This window comes from Cygnus olor, chromosome 2, assembly GCF_009769625.2.
Source record: "Cygnus olor isolate bCygOlo1 chromosome 2, bCygOlo1.pri.v2, whole genome shotgun sequence".
Taxonomy (NCBI): Eukaryota; Metazoa; Chordata; class Aves; order Anseriformes; family Anatidae; genus Cygnus; species Cygnus olor.
This window is the reverse complement of record NC_049170.1, coordinates 136,873,974-136,894,985: the sequence shown is the minus strand read 5'-3', so window position 1 is coordinate 136,894,985 and position 21,012 is coordinate 136,873,974. Positions and strand designations below refer to the sequence as shown.

At 44.8% G+C, this 21,012-nt stretch overlaps 1 long non-coding RNA gene across 1 annotated transcript in view; it reads right to left on the bottom strand.

Annotated features, from left to right (window-relative positions):
- Nucleotides 1–20,618: 20,618 nt before the first annotated feature.
- Nucleotides 20,619–21,012, bottom strand: part of LOC121064689 — a 34,679-nt gene continuing 34,285 nt past the window's right edge. The window contains exon 6 of the long non-coding RNA XR_005816630.1: nt 20,619–21,011. This is a non-coding gene — a long non-coding RNA (uncharacterized LOC121064689). The remainder of the gene's footprint in view (nt 21,012) is intronic.

Genomic DNA, 21,012 nt, shown 5'->3' with positions numbered 1-21,012 from the left:
TCGATAGAGAAATTAAGGAAATAGCATGGATATCATCACTTTGCATAGGATGACCCTACACACATACGATCTGATCTACTACTCTGGATTAGCTTCTTAAACCTGTGAAAAGGGACAGAGAAATAGACCCAGCTACTTTGCATCGTCTGGCAGGCTCCTGTTTGGGAATTAAACACATGTCAATATCTTTAACATGATCAGTCTCCACAGTAAAGCGACCGAGAGGAGAATTCATACCCAGACTGGGAAATTTCCACGGCAGTTTTACAGTTCAGAAAATATACATATCACACACACACGCATATGCAGTAAGCATAAAAGATTAGCATTGGAACTGACAACTTGTAAGCCAAGTTTTAGCTTTATGTGATTCGAAACAGCTGAGTGATAAATTAAAATAAAAACAAATGCCAGCAGCTCCTTAGCGCTAGTGGGATTGGTGGGTGCTCCTGTCATGAGAGCCTGGTGAATACATATTGTTATAATTGGCCGGGTGGAGGTGGTAGAACAAACGTGACTCTTCCAAGGCAGTGTTGGCACTGACAATAATTGTTAACAGATTTGGTTTCCTATTCACCTCTTTTTTTCCCTTATAGCTCCTTCTTAACTTATCAGCAGATTTTATTTTTGAGTTATTAGAAATTGCATCCTTCTTTTATTGATTCTTGCGAGTTGCCAGCCAGCCACTAATTGCTTCCAGCTCTGGCTTTTCAAAATTACCAATTTCCTTTTAGATACTTTAATCATTCATATATCTTCCTCTCCATTCCTCCACCCCCTTTTGACTTTCTTTGGCTTGAGCTTTTCTCAGAGGAGCAGTGAGCTTAGTTAACCCTAGTAGTTCTAGCCAAGCACTGCTCTCATTCCTATGGCAAAGGGTAGTCAAGAACTGCTGATAAATGTAAATCCTCATCTAACTTAACTCCTAGCTCAAGCAGTCTGAATCCAAATACTTTGAATTTGAGCATCTAGTTCATGTGCTGTGCAGGTGTACACATATATTTTTATATATGCGTGCACACATACATACACACACATACTTACATATATGTACTCTCATAAAGTGAGTTTCTGTGTTTCCATGTAAATTTATGTAAATATATATCTTATATAAATATAATATGTAAAAAAATGCATAGCTGTATTTTGTAAAGGAATGGAAGTACTTGTCTTTAAGGTCCAGTATACTTCCCCTCCCGGCCTGATGGCTCTGGGGGCAGGGCAGACCTCATGGCACTGAGGCTGTCAGAGTCACCCAGGAGTCACCAATTAGCAAGTCACCATACATTATCCAAGCAACAGGAACTGCTGACAGATTTGCTGCTAACCCAGGCAAAGGGAAGGAGAGCTGACTGCTTACAAGAGCTCTCTGAGTGTGAGCAAAGATAACTTGAATTAACACGCATTCTCCTGGCACTAGAAGTGACTTGCCAAGGTGCAGTATCTGGTGGATGAGCCCGAGCTCTGCAGTCATGGTCTGCACAGCCTGCTTCCCCAGGCTGGAAAACCCCATCACAGCCTCACCAGGTCTTTGTCCTGGGATGCACACCTTGCTACTGCTGTCACCCTATACACACAGCCCTGCACTTCCCATCCACCCTAGAGACATCCCAGCCTGCAAGCCCAGCCTGCTGTGGACCAGGACTTTCCAGGCTATCAGTCCTGTTCAGCTGCTCAGGAGGCTAGCACTTTCCCAGGTGCATGCTCTGAGCTGTCAGCAGCACTTTTAAAAGTGCGTGTCCCATAAAGCAATCAATATAGGACCTGGGGTCACTTGAGGACATTCCTCCTTTCCCTATTGCATAGTCACTTCTTCCCCAGACCTCACGTAAACTACTCCACTGCTTAGCTCAAAGCAACTAATGGCAGCTGCTAAACATATGGTTTAATTTTAGGGATCAGTCACAGTCATGCAAATTAGTTTTCACTTGTGTTAAATGCAAGCAGCAATTAAGAGCCTCTTTGCATAGTGAGAACAGAAGCAATTGGAAGCTGCTGCCCAAAGCAAGATCCTGCCTGAGAAGACCAGTAGTCCTCAGGGTGCAAACAGGAGTGCAGGCACAAAGGTGAAGAGAACAACTGGCTGCAGCTGAGCTCAGTAGTAAGGCAAAAGCCTGAAGATGGACATAGCTTTGGGAGAAAGACGCATTCCTCTATGCCACGATGCTCATTGGAAAGACAAGCTTGCCGAGGGTAAAATTGCAAAGCTTTGTCAGTCTTATTATAGTACTGTTTTGTCCTGTTTAGAACAGACCTCCAAAAATTTGTGACATAGAATATTTTAAAGAGCTAATTTTAAGAAGAGCAAGAAGAAAGGCATTATTTCAGTAACCAGAATTTGCCATGTCTTTTTCTTCCACAGGCCACTTCCAATCTTATGCATTCTGTTTGGGTTGTAAATGCACTGCAGGAAACATGCTCAGGTTTCTCACTGAGTGGCAGTCAATATCCAGAGATGATGTAGATAACAAGTATCTATATGATGAAATTATGAAATTAGTTTTTGGTTTTTTTTTTTCATTTAAGAGGACCGAATGTTCCTCTTCGTGCAGTAGTTGATGATCTTGTACACAGTTTATAAGACTTTTTGCCAATGAAAAGCATATTTCATTGGCAAAATTTCTGTTTAATAACCAACTTCCATGGTGTTGATGTCAACCAAAATAAAGGTGGGTTCAAAGCTTCATGTTTTCAACCTGTAATGCTGATTGGTCGGTGAGGGTCAACATGACACAACATCACAGTTACAAACCAACTCAGTGCATGTCAATCAGTCTTAAAGTATTGTTTTTCTCTTCATATATGCAACAGAGGTTGTGACCCTAGTAGTAAGGGAGAGCTAGCACGTCTCTGTGTGTCCTGAAGTTAAAATAAAATATATATTCACTGCGGGCAAGCCAAATCCTCTATCCAAGCCTGGTCCCTGTTCCAGATGACAGGTTAGAGTATACAGCTTTCCCATTCAGCAAAAACTTCAGTTTCCTGAGAGCTCTAAAAGTCTGCAGCAGAGCTAGCAAGTAGCCAAGGAGGGACAATTCTATTCCCAAATTCACAAACTCACCCTTAAAATTGCAGTCTTGAATTCTTGTCTTATTTCTGTGGTAGAACCATGCCCCTTGAGTGATTTCTCATTCAAAAGAACATTTTTAGTCCTTTCTTTGACTTTCTAGAAGCACCACTGTATCACTAACTAGTTGGCTTTTGACAGATAAAGGGGATGTTACAACTGGGGAAAAAAAAAAAAAAGGAAAAAGAAAAGAGAAAAAAATCTTGACTGTTACGGAAGATTCTTCCTTTTAAATTATGCGGGAGAAATGGTTACCCTGTTGAATCACAGGGGTGCTGTGGCTGGGTAATTTAAAAGATTTGCTGCCTGAGAAAGCACATTTAAAAATTATCTTTTCTTTCTTCAGCTATCAAGATACCATTGGGACTTCACCAGGTCCACAGATCTGCTACATAATGTGTGAATAGCTGTATCTCACCATGGAGTCAAGAGTTGAGCTGTTAGGAATACTATGTAAGTAAGACCAAAATCAGAGTTGATTTGTGTGAGAAGACTTTATAGCTGCATGCAAAAAGCAGGAAGGTCGAGGATGGAGAAATGTGATGAGTAAAATATAAAAAACAGCAAATATAAACAAATTGACTAGATGGATTTGCAACATTCAGCATCATCTCAAACAGTTTTATCAAACCCTACTAATCATTTGAAAATAGCAGTTCATTTACGTCAACTCACAATTATTGAAGGGAGAGGTAGCACAGTTTTCTCAAGCTTACCTGTATGATCACCTGTATGATCTAGCAGCATTTCATACCTCTCCTGCAAATGCATCACCTTTTCTTTTTTCATGCTCTTACTATGTTAGCGCATGGTGATCATTCTGGAACTGAATTCTGGAACTGAACTGATCATTCTGGAACTGATTCATCATCCTTGCCTGATGTTATACCCATTTCATGAGCTTCCAGTTTTAACATGCTACTTATGTTCATCCTTGAATATCTGACTGCGCTTTTTGTACTAAGGACCTTAGTGTTCTCCTTGTGCCATCTTCTGCATGTTGTTAGTGCTATTTTCACAATATTCTGAGCCTACAGTGTTAAATGGTGCCACCTTCTAGCCAATAGTCTCTAATTATACTTAATAATACTCAAGCAATTAATATCTCCTCAGAAGCTACTTTCCCAGCTTGATCACTGTTCTTGTTCTAATCTCTCCCATCTTCTTGAACATGACTGTATCAAATGACACACTGAAGTCCAACTGGATTGTATCTAGACTTGTAGCTTTGTCTAAATTACTAGACAAATATCTTAAAGTTGTCTAATGTGTCCTCATGGACTGTATTATGCTTTTTTTTTTCCTGCATTTCTACACTTATTGTGCAATGTGGGTGAAAATGGGGAAAACTTACCTTAACCCAACAGCTAGAGGAAAATGTTAAATGAAGCTTGTTTTCCTCACAATAAGATGCCTCTCCAGGGTGGTATGCACATCATATTACAGAAAAGTTACATCACTGCTCATTTTTTGACATATTTGTAGTAGATGTGAGAGGACTGTTTTTGACCAACAGCTGTACCCACACTAACTCCCAAGGTAACTCCATTCAAAACTCCTCTTCTTCTAGGAAAGCAACCTCCCTTAGTCTTGGCAGATAGTTTGTGCTTCCTTCTTCTGTCTCGTCACTGAGGACAGAACTGGCTCCCAGTAGGCTGGGAAGGAGCCCAGCTCCAACAGCAGGGTAATTCCCAGCCAGGGGTATCTCCTTGGAAGCAGTTCTCTAAATAAACCTTACAGTCTTTTCTGACTGTAAAATTATTGTTCATTGTTTTGATATTCTGTCTGATCAGCATAATAGATTGGCACAGCTTGTCACATAAAATGGCAAGCAGAAAGATAGTGTCAAAATCCATCCATTATTTTGCAATGTAAAGTGTAATACCTTGCAGGAATCCAAAGGACTAATGCAATGTTTTCTTCTATGAAATGAAGGATTCATTTCAAATCAAACTGATACTCTGTTCAGCCTACAGAAGATAAGGCTCTGGGATGACCTCATTGCAACCTTTCAGTACTTGAAAGGGACTTATAAAAAAGATGGGAAGCAACTCTTTGCTCAATTGGATAATGACAGGATGAGGGGGAATGGTTTAACTAAAAGAGGGGAGATTTAGATTAGTGGTTAGGAGGACATTCTTCACTCAGAGGGTGGTGAGGCACTGGCACAGGTTGCCCAGAGAAGCTGTGGTTGCCCCATCCCTGGAGGTGTTTAAGCCCAGGTTAGATGAGGCCCTGAGCAACCTGATCTAGTGGGTGGCGTCCCTGCTCATGGCAGGGGAGTTGGAAGAAGATGATCTTTGAGGTCCCTTCCAACCCAAGCCATTCTACAATTCTGGTACAAAGCTGTGATTTCATCACCACATACAAAAATACAAAAAATATCATTTAAAAGATATTACTTCTGAGCCAGATCATCATATGTCACAAATTCAGATTAATTTAAACAGAGCTGCTTTAGTTTTTACCAGTTCTATATCCACTTCTCTTTTCCCCGTGGTCTGGAACATTATAAAATATTTCCAAATTTTGGATTTTTTAATATTTTCCAAATGCTGTTAGAATTTTAGGGAAGGGGGGTTATACTTCCCTTTTTCCTGCCTTTTACCACTCTGCTATCTTTCATAAGGCTTTCTTCTTGATTTGACTGAGGATCTGTTTAATAAAAACAAAAAAAAAGCTGATCTCCTAGTTTTTGTTAGCCAACACTGTAAAATGTCAGTCAGGTGGAAAATAGCTAAAGAATTACAGAATCACAGAATCGTCTAGGTTGGAAGAGACCTCCAAGATCATCTAGTCCAACCTCTGCCCTAACACTAACAAGTCCTCCACTAAACCATATCACTAAGGGCTACATCTAAACGTCTTTTAAAGACCTCCAGGGATGGCGACTCAACCACTTCCCTGGGCAGCCCATTCCAATGCCTAACAACCCTTTCAGGAAAGAAGTTCTTCCTAATATCCAACCTAAACCTCCCCTGGCGCAACTTTAGCCCATTCCCCCTCGTCATGTCACCAGGCACATGGGAAAATAGACCAATCCCCACCTCGCTACAGCCTCCTTTAAGGTACCTGTAGAGAGCGATGAGGTCTCCCCTGAGCCTCCTCTTCTCCAGGCTGAACAATCCCAGCTCCCTCAGCCACTCCTCGTAAGACTTGTTCTCCAGACCCCTCACCAGCTTCGTTGCCCTTCTCTGGACTCTCTCGAGCACCTCCATGTCCTTCTTGTAGCGAGGGGCCCAAAACTGAACACAGTACTCGAGGTGCAGCCTCACCAGAGCCGAGTACAGGGGGACATTAATTGGACATTAAAATCTGTAAAATACTAGTCTTAGAAAAGCAGATATAAAATAAATGACAGGAAGGAAACTTTCTGCTCAGTACTTTAGAAAGTGGCTACTGTTGAATGCAAAGATCAGAATAAATGCAAGGAAAAGTGAACTGTTGTTAAACTCCTAAGTCTTGATTCATTTTTTTGTTCTCATAACAACAACTTTCTTTAAAAGTCCATTTAGCATGCAGGTTCACTATCTGTTTGGGACTGTGAAAAATAATATTCAGTTACTAAAAATTCATATTATTTCTTCAGTCATACTTTCTATTAACTCCAATTTTCACTGTAAGGAGTGAACCAGGGACTTGTAAGCCACATCTTGGGGAGAATACAAGGAACAGTATATGAAGAGAAAAAATCAGTAAGGCCAAAGCCCAGCACAAGCTCAACCTGGCCACTATGGTCAAGAATAACAAAAAATGTTTTTATAAATATATTAATGGAAAGAGGAGGACCAAAGAGAATCTCCATTCCTGACTGGACACAGGGGGGAACATGGCTACAGAGGACAAGGAAAAAGCTGAGGTACTTAATGCCTTCTTTACATCTGTCTTTACTAGCCAGACCACTTATCCTCAGGGTACTCATCCTCCTGACCTGGAAGTCTGGGACAAGCAGTAGAAGAACTCTTCCACAGTTCAGGTGGAAACAGAGACCTGCTGCTCCACCTGGACTGTCGCAAGTCCATGGGGCCAGATGGGATCCACCCAAGGGTGCTGAGGGAGCTGGCAGATGTGATTGCCAAGCCGCTTTCCATCATCTATCAGAGGTCATAGTCATCCGGAGAGGTCCTGAATAACTGGAGGCTTGTTAATGTGATACCCATCTATAAGAAGGGTCATAAGGAGGAACCAGGGAACTACTGGCCTATCAGCCTGACCTTGGTGCCAGGAAAGGTGATGGAACAGGTCATCTTGAATGTAATCACACAATGTATGCGGGACCACTGGGGGATCAGGCCCAGTCAGCATGGGCTCATGAAAGGCAAGTCCTGCCTGACCAACTTCATCTCCTTCTATGACCCGGTGATGCGCCTGGTGGATGAGGGAAAGCCTGTTGATGTAGTCTACCTTGACTTCAGCAAGGCCGTTGACACAGTCTCCCATAATATTCTCCTGAAGAAGCTAGTGGCCCATGGCTTGGACAGGTACACTCTTTGCTGTGTTAAAAAGTGGCTGGATGGCCGGGCCCAGAGAGTGGTGGTGAACAAAGTGAAATCCAGCCGGTGACCGGTCACCAGTGGTGTTCCCCAGGGGTCGGTGTTGGGGACCATCCTCTTTAATGTATTTATTGATGACTTGGATGAGGGAATTGAGTGCACCCTCAGTAAGTTTGCAGACAACACCAAGTTGGGGGGAAGTGTTGATCTGTCAGAGGGTAGAAAGGCCCTGCAGAGGGACCTAGACAGGATGGGTGGATGGGCAGAGGCCAATAGGATGAGGTTCAAATGGCTAAGTGCCAGGTCCTGCACTTTGGCCACAACAACCCCATGCAGCGCTACAGGCTTGGGGAAGAGTGGCTCAAAAGCTGTGCAGAGAAAAAGTATCTGGGGGTGTTAATTGATGCTCGCCTGAACATGAGCCAGCAGTGTGCCCAGGTGGCCAAGAAGGCCAACGGCATCCTGGCTTGTATCAGGAATAGCGTAGCCAGCAGGAGCAGGGAGGTGATTGTTCCCCTGTACTCCACTCTGGTGAGGCCTCACCTCGAGTACTGTGCTCAGCTTTGGGCCCCTCACTACAAGAAGGACATCGAGGCCCTGAAACGTGTCCAGAGAAAGGCTACAAAGCTGGTGAAGGGCCTGGAACACAAGTCCTATGAGGAGTGGCTCAGGGAACGGGGGTTGTGCAGCCTGGCAAAGAGGAGGCTCAGGGGAGACCTTATTGCTTTCTATGACTACCTGAAAGGAAGTTCAGGTTTAGGTTAAACATTAGGAGACATTTCTTCTCAGAAAGAGTAGCCAGACATTGGAAGGGGTTGCCCAGGGAGGTGGTGGCGTCACCATCCCTGGGAGTATTCAAGGAAAGGTTGGACGTGGTGCATAGGGACATGGTTTAGTGGGTGACATTGGCAGTAGGGTGGTGGTTGGACCAGATGATCTTGAAGGTATTTTCCAACCTTAATGATTCTGTGATTCTATGTTACACTGATCAGAGGCTAGAGCCTGAGCTGGAAAACATCATGTGGAACAAGGTAGATAAGGCTGTAATTTCCAAGGTCCTGCAGTTTTGCCACCTAACCTAACCCATAAAAGTGGTGTAAAAGAAAGCTGGATAGGGACTCTATCAGGTAGCCTAGTGATGGAACAAGGAATAATGGCTTTAAACAAAGGGAGGGGAGATTTAGATTAGATGTGATGTGAGGAAGAAATTCTTCACTCGGAGCACAAAGCACACATGGGAATTAGGACTGAAGACGCATCTTGCTTCTGTTCTTTTCCATAAAGAATAGAGTGAAATTACCTAAAAAACAGTGTTAAAAATAAACCCAGGGCACAGGATGGGAGGTGGAGGGCAGACCCTGTGGCTGAGGGGCAGATTTTCTCTCTGGCAAGCCAAATGGCCTGGGGGAGCCAGCCCCAGAAAAGGGGCCCTCAGCTCCCCCAACCCTCCTCCTTCTTCCACGTGAGGGCATCTTCCAGGCTGCTCCCAACACAGCCGCCTTTGGCCACGCGTGGGCCACTCCATCACAGAGCCTTGCTGAGGTCACAGTGGCCACCGCTGCCCCGCCTTTGCTCTGGGCCCTATAAAACAGGACCCCTGCAGCTGGCCCACCATTCGCTGAGCTTCTAGGCGCTCTGACAGCCATCTTGTGTGGCGGGAAGACAACTAGAAACAGCAAGGCAAGCGGCAGGCCTCCTCGGTGTGAGAGGACAGCTATGCAGTCCAAGGAAGCACCGAGAAGGAACGCACCTAACGAGAAGAAGTGTCGTGGGCAGAGGGAAAGCACCTGCAGCACAACTGACACCAGTGCTCGAGGGACCTCTGGCGCGCAGCCCACAGACACTTACAGGCGGTACCGTTGGCACCGCAACGACGCAGGGAACAGGCCGGCCCCTCACACATACAGCGACAGGGGGCTTGGGCCTAACCATTAGAACAACAGTGGCTTGGGGCAAAGGCAGGAGCGCCAGGCAGACAGCCGTGTGGAGCAGAGGCATGCCAATTGTCCAGAACACAGTGTTCGACCCAGCCATGGCCGTGAAACAGACGGCAATGTTGAACCCATGCATGGAAATCAACTGGACAGTGGCATGGGACCTCAGCGTGGAACTGGATGACCCCCTGGTTCTGCACCCTGGCCTGAAAACATTCCAGATGGAAGGCATCCCGTTTGGGCAGTCCCGGGCAAGGACTGGCTTGTCCTTCTGCCAGACATCGTGGAGCCCATGGAGATGGATCCACCAGATGTGGAGGAATCAATGGAAGTGGATCCACCTCAGCCAGAGCAGACCTGGAACTACCCCGGCATGTCTTTGCTACCTGCCATCCGAGCGCTCAAACAGTGTCGCAGCAGTGCCCGGCGAGCTCCCTACTCGTCTCGCAGGCTCCGTCCCAAGCCTTAGCTTGGAGCCACCAAACACCACAGACATCCTGCAGGCTCACCTGCAAGATGTCCCGGCAATAAAGAACTCTGTTGCCGATTCTCAGGGGTTGTGTGAGTGCTTCTTTCCCATCCCCCAGCCCCTGTGCGAGAGGTGGCATCCCTTCTTCACAGAGCCTCAAGGAAGAGCACAAGAGAGGACCCAGCTTCCTTCGGGCTGCTGCGCTGGGGTGACAGAAAGAGTCCCCGGGGGTCACCATGTACCTTTAACATTTGTGAAAATAGAGTGAGTGGTGAAAATAGTAGTGTGTAAGCGATTATGGCTGGCTAATTTCTTATATTAGGAGTGAGTTTCTATATCTGAGTAATTGGTAACGACAGACGTGGAGAAGGCTGAGGTACTCAACTTTTTTGCCTCTGTCTGCACTGGCAGACAGGCTTCCCTAGTATTTCATTTCCCTGAACCCATAGATGGAGGCTGGGGGAGCAAAGTCCCACCCACTGTAAGTGAAGAGCAGGTTCAAGACCACCTGATGAATCTAAACAGCTACAAGTCTATGGGACCTGATGACATGAATCCCAGGATCCTGAGGGAACTGGCTGATGTAGTTGCCAAGACTCTCTCCATCACTTGAAAAGTCCTGGCAGTTGGGCAAAGTCCCTGGTGAGTGGAAAAAGGGAAATATCATGCCCCTTTTTAAAAAGGGATGAGAAAGTCAGGTCATTTAGAAAGTAGAGGAACTCCTACTCAGACTGGGGAGGAAGAAGAAAAGATAGGCTACTCTGAAGTGGCTGGGCCATCAGCGGAACAGGAGGATGAAGAGGAAGATATCATAAGAGTATCAATAACTGCGTGAGGCCTATACCAGTGTGAGCCTAACTGGGAATGAGTGTCAAAAGCACCCTATTGTGACTGGCCTGGATGCTCCGTGCATCCTTAATATAGACTATCTCAGGAGAGGATGTTTCAAGGAACTTTTATCTTCAGAGAGCCAATTTATGAATGGGACAGGGGGAGATGTTTTTCCCACTTGTTCATTCTTTCTTTCTCCTTCACCTCTCTCTTCTCCTAGTTATGATAGTTCTTCAGGTCTTTGAATATCCTTGGGATGTTCAGACCAGCATGCTCTTATAGTTATGTGTCCTGAGTGCATTTCAGGTTTTGTTCAAGGTTAAACAACTACTTTGGAATGCCATCCAGAGATCTGTCCTGAGGCAGGATAGTTATGAGTGGCAGGGAGTGTGGGAGAACAGGGGCAGGCATCTAGAGCAGTGGGCACCTCCAGTGCTTTGGAAATTCACCCCTGAACAACTGCAAAATCCTAAAAAACTGGTAGAATGCTTGAAAAAGGTGTGTCATCACCCTGGCAATTCCAGAGAGACACAAATCACTGCCATGTGCTGGGGTTGGCCTATGCCTATCGAGCTGCAATCAATGACACTATAACCCCAGTGACGGACCCTGTGGCCAATCCAAGCCTTGTGACAGGCCCAGCAACCACTTCAACCCCTGCAGCCGCTCCAACTCCTATGACGGGCCCTGTGGCCACTCTGAGTCCTATGACAAGTCCTGCAGCCACTCTGAGTCTTTTGACAGGCCCTGCAGACACTCCAAGCCCTGTGACAGGCCCTACGGCCACTCCAAACCCAGCAGCCACTCCAAGCCGGACCATCACCTGTCCTGCTTCTGTCCCCTCCCATCTCCTGCTGCACCCTCAGCCTCCTCACTGGCAGGGCAATGTGAGAAGCTGAAAAGTCTTTGACTCAGTGTAAGCACTACTCTTCAACAGTTAAAACAATTAGGAGACATTTCTTCTCAGAAAGAGTGGTCAGGCATTGGAACGGGTTGCCCAGGGAAGCGGTGGAGTCACCATCCCTGGGGGTGTTCAAGGAGAGGTTGGACCTGGTGCATAGGGACATGGTTTAGTGGGTGACGTTGGTAGTAGGGTGATGGTTGGACCAGATGATCTTGGATGTCTTTTCCAACCTTAATGTTTCTATGATCTCTGGTAGCTAGACTAAAGCATGCACTGTGGGCAAAGACATTTGGGCACTGCTCGGCCCAACTTCTTGCCAGGCTGGACCTCTGCTTTCTACTGGGGGCATTATTTCACCACAGAAAGAAGACAATGACTAATTAGTGTTCAGAGCATAGGCAAGGGGCACACCAGGACCTGTGAAACATGCGGGGATTCATCTCAGAACTCCATCAAAACCCAGAGCAGTGATGTCTCCTGACCATCTCTCTCTGAAACTCTCCTGTTTTCCGTTGATGTTAGCTGTGTAAATACATGTGCCCTCACAATATGGCAACGAAGCTGGTGAGGGGTCTGGAGAACAAGTCTTACGAGGAGCGGCTGAGGGAGCTGTGATTGTTCAGCCTGGAGAAGAGGAGGCTCAGGGGAGACCTTATCGCTCTCTACAGGTACCTTAAAGGAGGCTGTAGCGAGGTAGGGGTTGGTCTATTTTCCCATGTGCCTGGTGACAAGACGAGGGGGAATGGGCTAAAGTTGCGCCAGGGGAGGTTTAGGTTAGATATTAGGAAGAACTTCTTTCCTGAAAGGGTTGTTAGGCATTGGAATAGGCTGCCCAGGGAAGTGGTTGAGTCACCATCCCTGGAGGTCTTTAAGAGACGTTTAGATGTTGAAATTGGTGATATGGTTTAGTGGAGGACTTGTTAGTGTTAGGTCAGAGGTTGGACTAGGTGATCTTGGAGGTCTCTTCCAACCTAGATGATTCTGTGATTCTGTGATTCTGTGGAATATTTATGGAGAACATGAACAAGTTGAAAATGTCAAGATAACTGTGCTTCTGACCTTTTAGAAGCTGTATGTCCCCCAGATAGCCTGTAAATGGATTATTTAAGAAAACCATACCCTTTTGACCCAGTTTTCCTCTGAACAGTCTATTTTCAGTACATTCAGTACATTCATTAATAATATGAGAAATAACTTTACTGAATGTCTTTGAAAATTCTGCTGTATAACGTCTGTTTTTCCATAGTTACTGTGGCAACTATATCTTTGAAAAGTAATCAGTCACTCAATTAAGTATGACCTATACCTCATAAAACCATATTGGCCGTCTCTAATGAAGTTACGCTTCTTATTTTGTTCACTTACTGAGTCCTCTTAAAGTCTTTACATTGATATCCTTACCAATAATGCAGAATACACTGGCTTATTGCTGCCTCTTTCTAATCACATATACCACAGCCATATTTTCTAATCCTTGCAAATGTGAATACCTACCTACATTTATCAGTAAAAACATCATTCTTTTTTATGCATGGTTCCTTCTAAACTCAAGGATGAGAGCTAGTCAAAGCTCACTTCATCAAACTCTGCCTAACTCAAGGACTACTAATCTTTCTCAAGCCTCTGAAAAGGTGTTTGTTTAGGATGGAATTCCTCTTCTGGTGCACTGGAGGACCTCTTGCCAGTGGTGTATGGCTCTGCTTGCCTAGGCACTGTAAAGTCTAGAGGGAAGAGAATAGCTTGCACTGAGTGACTTCTTAGCTGAGGTTTGCTTCTAATGCTCTTTCGCAGATTTTCAATGCTTAGAATTTCCTTCATGCTATTCTGTAATCAAAATGGATTTCTAAATGACCCGCGAGTACTTCTTGGCACCTGACCTACCCATGGGTAGTTTTACTGGGAGTAGCAAGGTACAAGACTCAGAACTGTAATGGGATGAATTAAGTCAGAATGAGTACAGAAATGATCTGGATGGAGGTAGCTTTTGGAGTATTGTCAATCCCAGTATTGCTCCCAAAGTGAGAAATGCTGGTGCTGCCTAACCTGTGGCTGCAGGAGACTTCCCAGTATGCAGAAGAGAGAGAAGTGTATCCTAGCCAGCCTGGACTAATGGACCAGACACTCAGTGAGTACCTCTCTGCTGCAGAGTTGCACAGAGACACCATGTGTTCTCATGTGTGAGGAAGAACCAAGTGCTCAGAACTACTCAAATTTTAGATAAATTTTCCTAGAACAACCCACCTCTCTCCATTGGGAACTGAGGTCAACTACTGAAGCTGAACTCTTAAGTGGGAGACTTCATGCTAGTTGCCTAAATTTAGGTGGAATGAATCCAGGCCCTAACACTTACGCTAATTCTTCTGGGTAGCTGCAGACACAGCAACAGTCATTATTTCCATGAAAGCACTTGCTAGTCAATCTTTTGCATAAAATATCTAACAGCAGCACAGACAGAACTGTGTGCTTATAATAATAAAACGGAAGAAATACAGAGAAAGATTTGAATATGTTTTGCAGTAGTTATTCGGGCCTGTTAAACACAATTTGAAATATTTTTAAAATGTTTGTTTCTTTGTTTATGAGGTCTATATCTATGTTTCTTAAAGGAGATTATCTTAATTTTTTTTAATTAATTTTTTTTTAATTATGCCACATAGCATGAATACATGTAAAAACCCATCACCATGTATAGAGTTCCATTGGCATAGATCCTTCTAACGTTAGCCCTACATCTCTGTAACTGGACTTTCTCCTGACATGGCCCTCCAGCCATTTCTAGCTTCATCTCTCCAAAAAGATTACACTACTTGAATTTTGTTTTGGGGCTTAAAGATTTTTCCTGTTCAGGTGGTGATCAGATACTCTGCTGATGCCAAGGAATACACACAGACTTAAAACTACTTGGGACTGATAATTTCATTGCTACTTATATTTATTCAACAGAGGTAACCCCATCACAGCCACTGGGTTGTTAATACTGGTGCCTATAAGGTATTGAGAACCATCAAAAGATTTGCTACCAGCAAAAGCCACAACTGACCACAAGTGCACACAAATGTGCAGCAGCTTGACTTCTTGCACATGTACAGAAATCACTTTACTTGTATGAGCATCCATACAGCCTATCCTGCTAAGAAGAGCTGAGTTCAGGATTCTTTTGTTTTGAACTTTGAAAACCTTTCACAGTGTTACTCCTACCTCCTCATCCAAATGTTTAAGTCCCTGTACATTTAAATATCAAATCTTATTTTTCATTCTCAACTAGTAAATCTCATCTATTTCTAAATCCCTCTTGAAATATTAGTGTTATTGTGCATGTTCTGTCATAAGTATTACTTTGTGGATTACATTGCCAAAATACTTTTGTGATCTGTCTGAGCTTAGCCATTTTAAATCCAACCATTAATACACATCTGCTCACAGCTGAGCAAAATTCTCTGTTGGAATTATAAAAGATGAAGTTATTGCTATATGTATTTTCTGTGTGAGCTTTTTGTTTTATTTACTCCTAGACACTGGGTCCTGTGGATCTGCGGGATGTCCCTAACTGGGATGAGGCACTTGCTCTTGGCTTCTTTGGAGCTCCCTGAAGCTGCTTTAGCGGGACAGGTTTCCAGTCCATGGTGATGGCTTTGAAAACTAGCTGACTTCTGAGGGGATCATCACAGCTGATATTCTTGGTAGATACATGCTCTTGTAGTGGTGAATATGCCCTGGAACAAAGCTCTTCAGTCTTCCCAAAGACTTGCAGAGGGGAGGTGATGGCACCATCAACAGTGCAATCAGAAGGTTTCTTCTGCCAGCCTCCCTGCCCTATCAGCCAGGGTGACCAGGTTGATCCCTTCCACAGATGTCCAGGAAACAAGGCCAAACCTTTGCTGTCAAGGGCATAAAAGGCATGTATATCATAGGCCTTTAAACTTTATTATCACACCAGATCCAGTAACTTTGATGCGGTTAAAAACTCACTTCAGAAGTACCTCTAATGTGATTGAAGGGAACCAGGAGAACAAATACCTGCTTGCACTGCTAGCTTCCCAGACTAGCCAGTCATCCTTCCTGCTGAAAATCTGTGTCTTTATTTCTAATTTTAGCCTGTCTGTCTGCAGCTCTCAGACCTTGGCTCTAATGTCTTGGCTCTAATGTTCCCAGTTTTCTCTCCCTTGAAAGGTGCTTACACAGTGTACACAAGACGCTTCGCAACCTTTCTGACTGATCGCGGTCCTGGGAGAAGGCCCCAGACTCTCCAAGGCCACTGACTCCAGTCTGCCATCACGGTGGGTGGTGAAATCCTTTTCCTGCACTGACAGACCGGGCAACCCTGCTCTGCAGGTCTCTGGCTGGAAGGAATCCTTTCCGGGGACTTGAGCAATTTCCATGATTTTCTATCCTCACTGGTTTTTAATAACTTCTTAAAAATGCGTTCAGAAAAGCTGGGGATAATATTCCAGCACTGGTCACAGCAAGGATCCTCCTGATGTAGTCAGGACGTTCAACTCCTCCCTTTTACACCTTCCCATTAATATAAAAATAAGGGAAGCCAGGCCTGGAGCAGGACACTGCATTGCAGGTACTGTTTTCCAACATTTTGTTGTGCCTGATCCAGATGCCTGAGGCTGCTCAGATTGTGCTGGGGGAGTGCAGCCGTTTTTCGTCTTTGTGGATTTTCTGTGGACAGGTTACAAATTCTCAGGCTTTATTTTCTGTGCTAAATCAGCCTGAGAGCTGCCGCTTCCAAGAGGTGTAAGTGCCAGCGAGGTGTGCTCTTCTTCCCTTGCCTGGGTGCCAAGGAGTCTTGCCAGGTGATGGAGGAAAAGGGAAGGAGTCAGAGGGAGAGGGAAAGGGATTTCCATCATGAGGAGAAAGTGGGGAATGTTTGCCCTACGTAGGGATGCTTGGGGAACCTAGCTCAGCTTCTCACACTGCCTGACAGTCATCAATCTGTTGTACTTCAGCAATGTTTCTGGAGACTTCTCAAGCTAGTAAAATTTTGTGCTTGCAGCAAGTGAACACAAGGATCCTGAGCAAGATAGAATCAGGTTCATCTTTCACCTGAGACAAGTATTGGTGAAAAATCTGTACTACACCTCTTCTGGCTCCTGTCCCCAGTCCTCTTCTCCACACCTTTCTGACCGAATTCAGCAGTCAGCTGATGGATGCCACGTTTAGTCCAAAACCTGCGGACAGGCAGGAGGCATGGGATTCTTGTTTACAGCAGTGGCCTCAGGCTAGGCCAGGCAAGGACAGTGGCCCCTAGGATTTTTCCTGGGAGGACAACATGGATCCAGAAGGAGTGCTGTGCCCTTCCTTCTGCAGAGAAGTAGCGCACTCAGGACACTACAAATTTGCAAAATGCCATACAAATGCAGCAACCACTGCAGAGGTGACTGATGTGCTGAAGAAGCAGAGTCCAAGGCTGAATGAAGGCTGACTTGCATCAAGACTAAAGAAGAAAATTTCTCTTTGTTATTGGGAGAAGTCAAACATGTCTTCCTGTTATGGGACAAGGAGAAGAGCTGCCATCCCAAGGATGCTCACCCCCAGTCCTTGTCCCATACTTTCTCCATAGAATTTGTGCCATGCGGGAGCAGGGAGTCCAGCCCTTGTATACCCACATGGTGTTCTCAGCATGGGCAACATCTGTCTGATATAATCCCTCCTTGACTTCTACCAGGTGTAGAGAAGAACATCCTGTCTGCTCTTCCACAGGCAGTGATAACGAGTCCTTTACAACAAGTGAATGTTGCACTTACTTCCCTTCTCTCTATTTCTGCAGGTTGCTGGTCCATCCATGGCTAAGACAGAAAACAGCCAGGTTTTGTCTCCTCTGTTTTGCTGGTAATATTAGCCCCCAAAGCTCTATACCTATAAGGGCTGCTACACACCTGTGACTTGGATCTGTGAGCCGCTTTGCAGGTCAGTAATAAAGAGAGGTCTTTCCTGATCTTTGTTCTTAAAAAAAAAAAAAATAAATAAATCCTGAAGTGATCCTGCCTAGTGAAGCAGGGTGGTCGGTGCAATGCCATGCCATAGCTGGCAGCTCCAAGCCCCAGGTGCCAGCCCCAGCGAGATGTGCTGATCTTGCCTTCAGGTTCTCCTGTGCTTTGAGCCACTTCCACAGCCCTTGGGAAGAAAGACTGGCCTGGGTGTGACCTCTTGATTTTCTTACCTTCACCGGAGGCACAGAGACTTCCTCCAGAACAGGGCTGAAAGCAAACTGTCTTGCCAGTGGCTACTCTGCATGAGCTCTTTGCAGGTGACGGAGCCCTGGCACAAGCTGCCCAGAGGCTGTGGGGTCTCCTCCTTGGAGCCCTTCAGAAGCCGCCTGGACGTGGTGCTGGGCACCCTGCTCTGGGTGTCCCTGCTTGGGCACGAGTGGCACCGGGTGGCTCCAGAGGGCCCTGCCGGCCTCAGCCACTCTGGGACTTTGTGAATCAAATCAGCAGACTTGATAACAAACAAAAAAAAATAATAATGTGATTTTTCTTAACCCTCAGGACTACCACCCCTGGGCAGCTGACACACCACGATAGGGACATTGCAGGAATTGCTGCTGCAACAGCTGCTACAGCACTGCTTTCTGTGGTGCAGAAAATGGTGTGGCAAACTGTGTGATAAAAGGTGTTTATCACTCCTAGACCTGTACAGTCAACTTAGGACCCATCAACCTTAACTCACCCACCCCGACTGCCTTGCAGCCATCTGTGACTGCAGGGACTCACTACATCAGCTGTGATGACAACTGGAACTGGCCCCATCTTTTATGAAAAGCCTCCTCCTCTTCCAAAATGAAGTGGCACACGTCTCATAAACTTTTCTTTCTTGGCTCTAGTGAGAGACGTGTGTCAGGGCACAGACAAGAGGAACACATTCAGGCACAGATGTACACCAAAACAGATATGACTACAGGAAAAAAAAAAAAAAAAGGAGGGGGGAGGGAAGTTGGCTAGGGAACAAGTATTTTTAATAGTGTTCCCTTTAACAGAGCCTAAAGAGAAGTAACACTTCATTTTACCTTTTCTATTAAAGCAAAGAGCTCACCAGTGTCAGTTGTGTGCAGGTGCTATGCGCAGTGGGAAACAACCCAAACCAGCATGTGTTCTTTGAAATATTTCTTTTAAACAGACACTAAGTATTTTCAGCTTTCGGAGAATGTGGTTCGAAATAACAAGTAGATAAAATATCACTGTGCTGTGCAAGGGAGGATACGTGCAGTTATCTTCTGCGATTTCACACTCATATTTAGCTATCATATAGCACTCTCCCTGCTGACCCCACTGTATAAACACACAGTAATTAACCAGCAACTTTCCAGCTATGCAGCCCGTAGGTTGCTCGTCCCGTCCCCAGGTTACAGGCAAGGAATTTGGAGAGATGATGAAGCTTATCCAGACCCACTCAGGATTTCTAAGGCAAAGCAGAGAGCAGGATCAGTCCCTGCAGGATACTTTCCCCGGCTCTGCCTTTAATGTTACAGCCTGGAGACATGTCAGAGCAGTCCTTGGTGGAGAGGAGTCCACCTGCAAAAACTACTAAAGCCGTTTCACACCCCTGGCAGTGTCTGGAGCAGAAGAGGCGCAGAGGGGAGCCACGGGAGTGCTGTAAATCAGGATGGAGGCAGAGCAGTGTGGGAAAGCTTTCCTGGGCTCTGCCGCTTGCTGGGAGCTTTTCCCAGCGTTTTTGGTGCTTCTTGTTCCTCATGGCTAGAAGCTGCATGCTGTGTAAAAGCTCCTCATTGACTAATCATCCAGTTTAATTACAGTGTGTGGTTTGGTTGTGGAGGAGGTGTGAAAATGAGAATGCAAGCATTGCACTAATTCACTGCAGGTACAGGGCTGCAGGAATGGCTCGTGAGCATCCTACGGCTTGTAGTGCCGTAGCAGGGATGTCATCCCTCACCTGATTCCCAGCGGGGCTGCCCATCTCTTTCATTTCATCCCATTCGCAATCACTGCCATCAGAAGCAGAAAGCTGAATAACAGAGAGTAGTTCTCAAAATAATAATAATAATAATAATAATAATAATAATAATAATAATAATAAAAATAAATAAATAAAAATTAGCAGTGTTACACATGAAATTATTAGCTTCTCACACTTTGCACCTGATTTTGGTTTAAGCTTTGAGTGATGAGGAAGAACATGTCATGGACCACTGAGATTATTTTCACCATAGGAAATGACGTGAAGCAAAAGGCAATCTTTGTGTGGAAATTATAGAATCATAGAATCATTAAGGTTGGAAAAGACCTCCAATTAGTCAAATCATGTTGAAACTTCAATTCACCATAAGGGCTGCATTTTTTTCTGCAGCGAGGTCAGTAAACTTGGGGATGTACTAAAAAGCACTGTTCCATTTTTCCCATTTTCTCCTGAAGGAATCTATGGATACAATTGCATGGACAGTTAGTTGAAAAACAGGCTTAAGGAAAGCAACAACATTTTTCTGGCACAATATTCAGGAAGTTTTGGCTTGGCTATTTAGAAAGGCTGTTAGTTTTTTCACTTTGCTGCATGGAAACTGTGTATGGCTGCTATTTTTCATGGCCCAACACGTTCTTATGCCCTTGCATAAAAGTCTTATACTGCAGCAACATTGCCACCACTTCTAAAACAGGCAGCATAATGCAGTCCTGACCATAGGAGCTCGTATCTATTACAAAAATCAAACTGCATGTTTTTTCAGGTGCTACCATCTTGGAAACAAGGCACATGGGGACCCAAAAATGTGTTTCAGGACTTAACATGAGGCCTACAATTAGAATTTTTTATTGAATCTCGTTATTGCAAACTGCTTTCAACTGAAGTGTGCATTTGTTTAAACACCTTCAAACCCAAATTTGCTCTGACCATTGAAGTTATATTTTCAGAGTCAGTAGAAGAAAATAGTGCAGTTTAATTGGCAATGTTATTTCTTGTGACTGAAACACTTTATTTAAATCAGTAACATTTTGCAAAGATGAACGTTTTAAAATACACTGCAAACATTTTAAGTGTGCAGGATAAAGTTTCTTAGTGGAAGCGTGTTGTGCTGTACATGAGCAATGTAACACTTACACCCCAACCCAAGTGCACATGGAAAAATATGGATGGTGCAATTCAGAGTTCCTGCGTAACTCAGACAAGTTGCCCGAGGTCTGTTTTCCAGCATTATCTAGCACATGTATCTTCAGTTGTCTCCAGATGGATTTAAGTCTGATAGCTGAAGCACCTCGGTAGCTGAAATTTTAAAGGAGTTTGAAGAAATCATGCAGGCTTTTTATAAAACTCTCCTGGCTCCTTTGAAAATGAGCCTTCAGTTCCTAGTTTTCCCC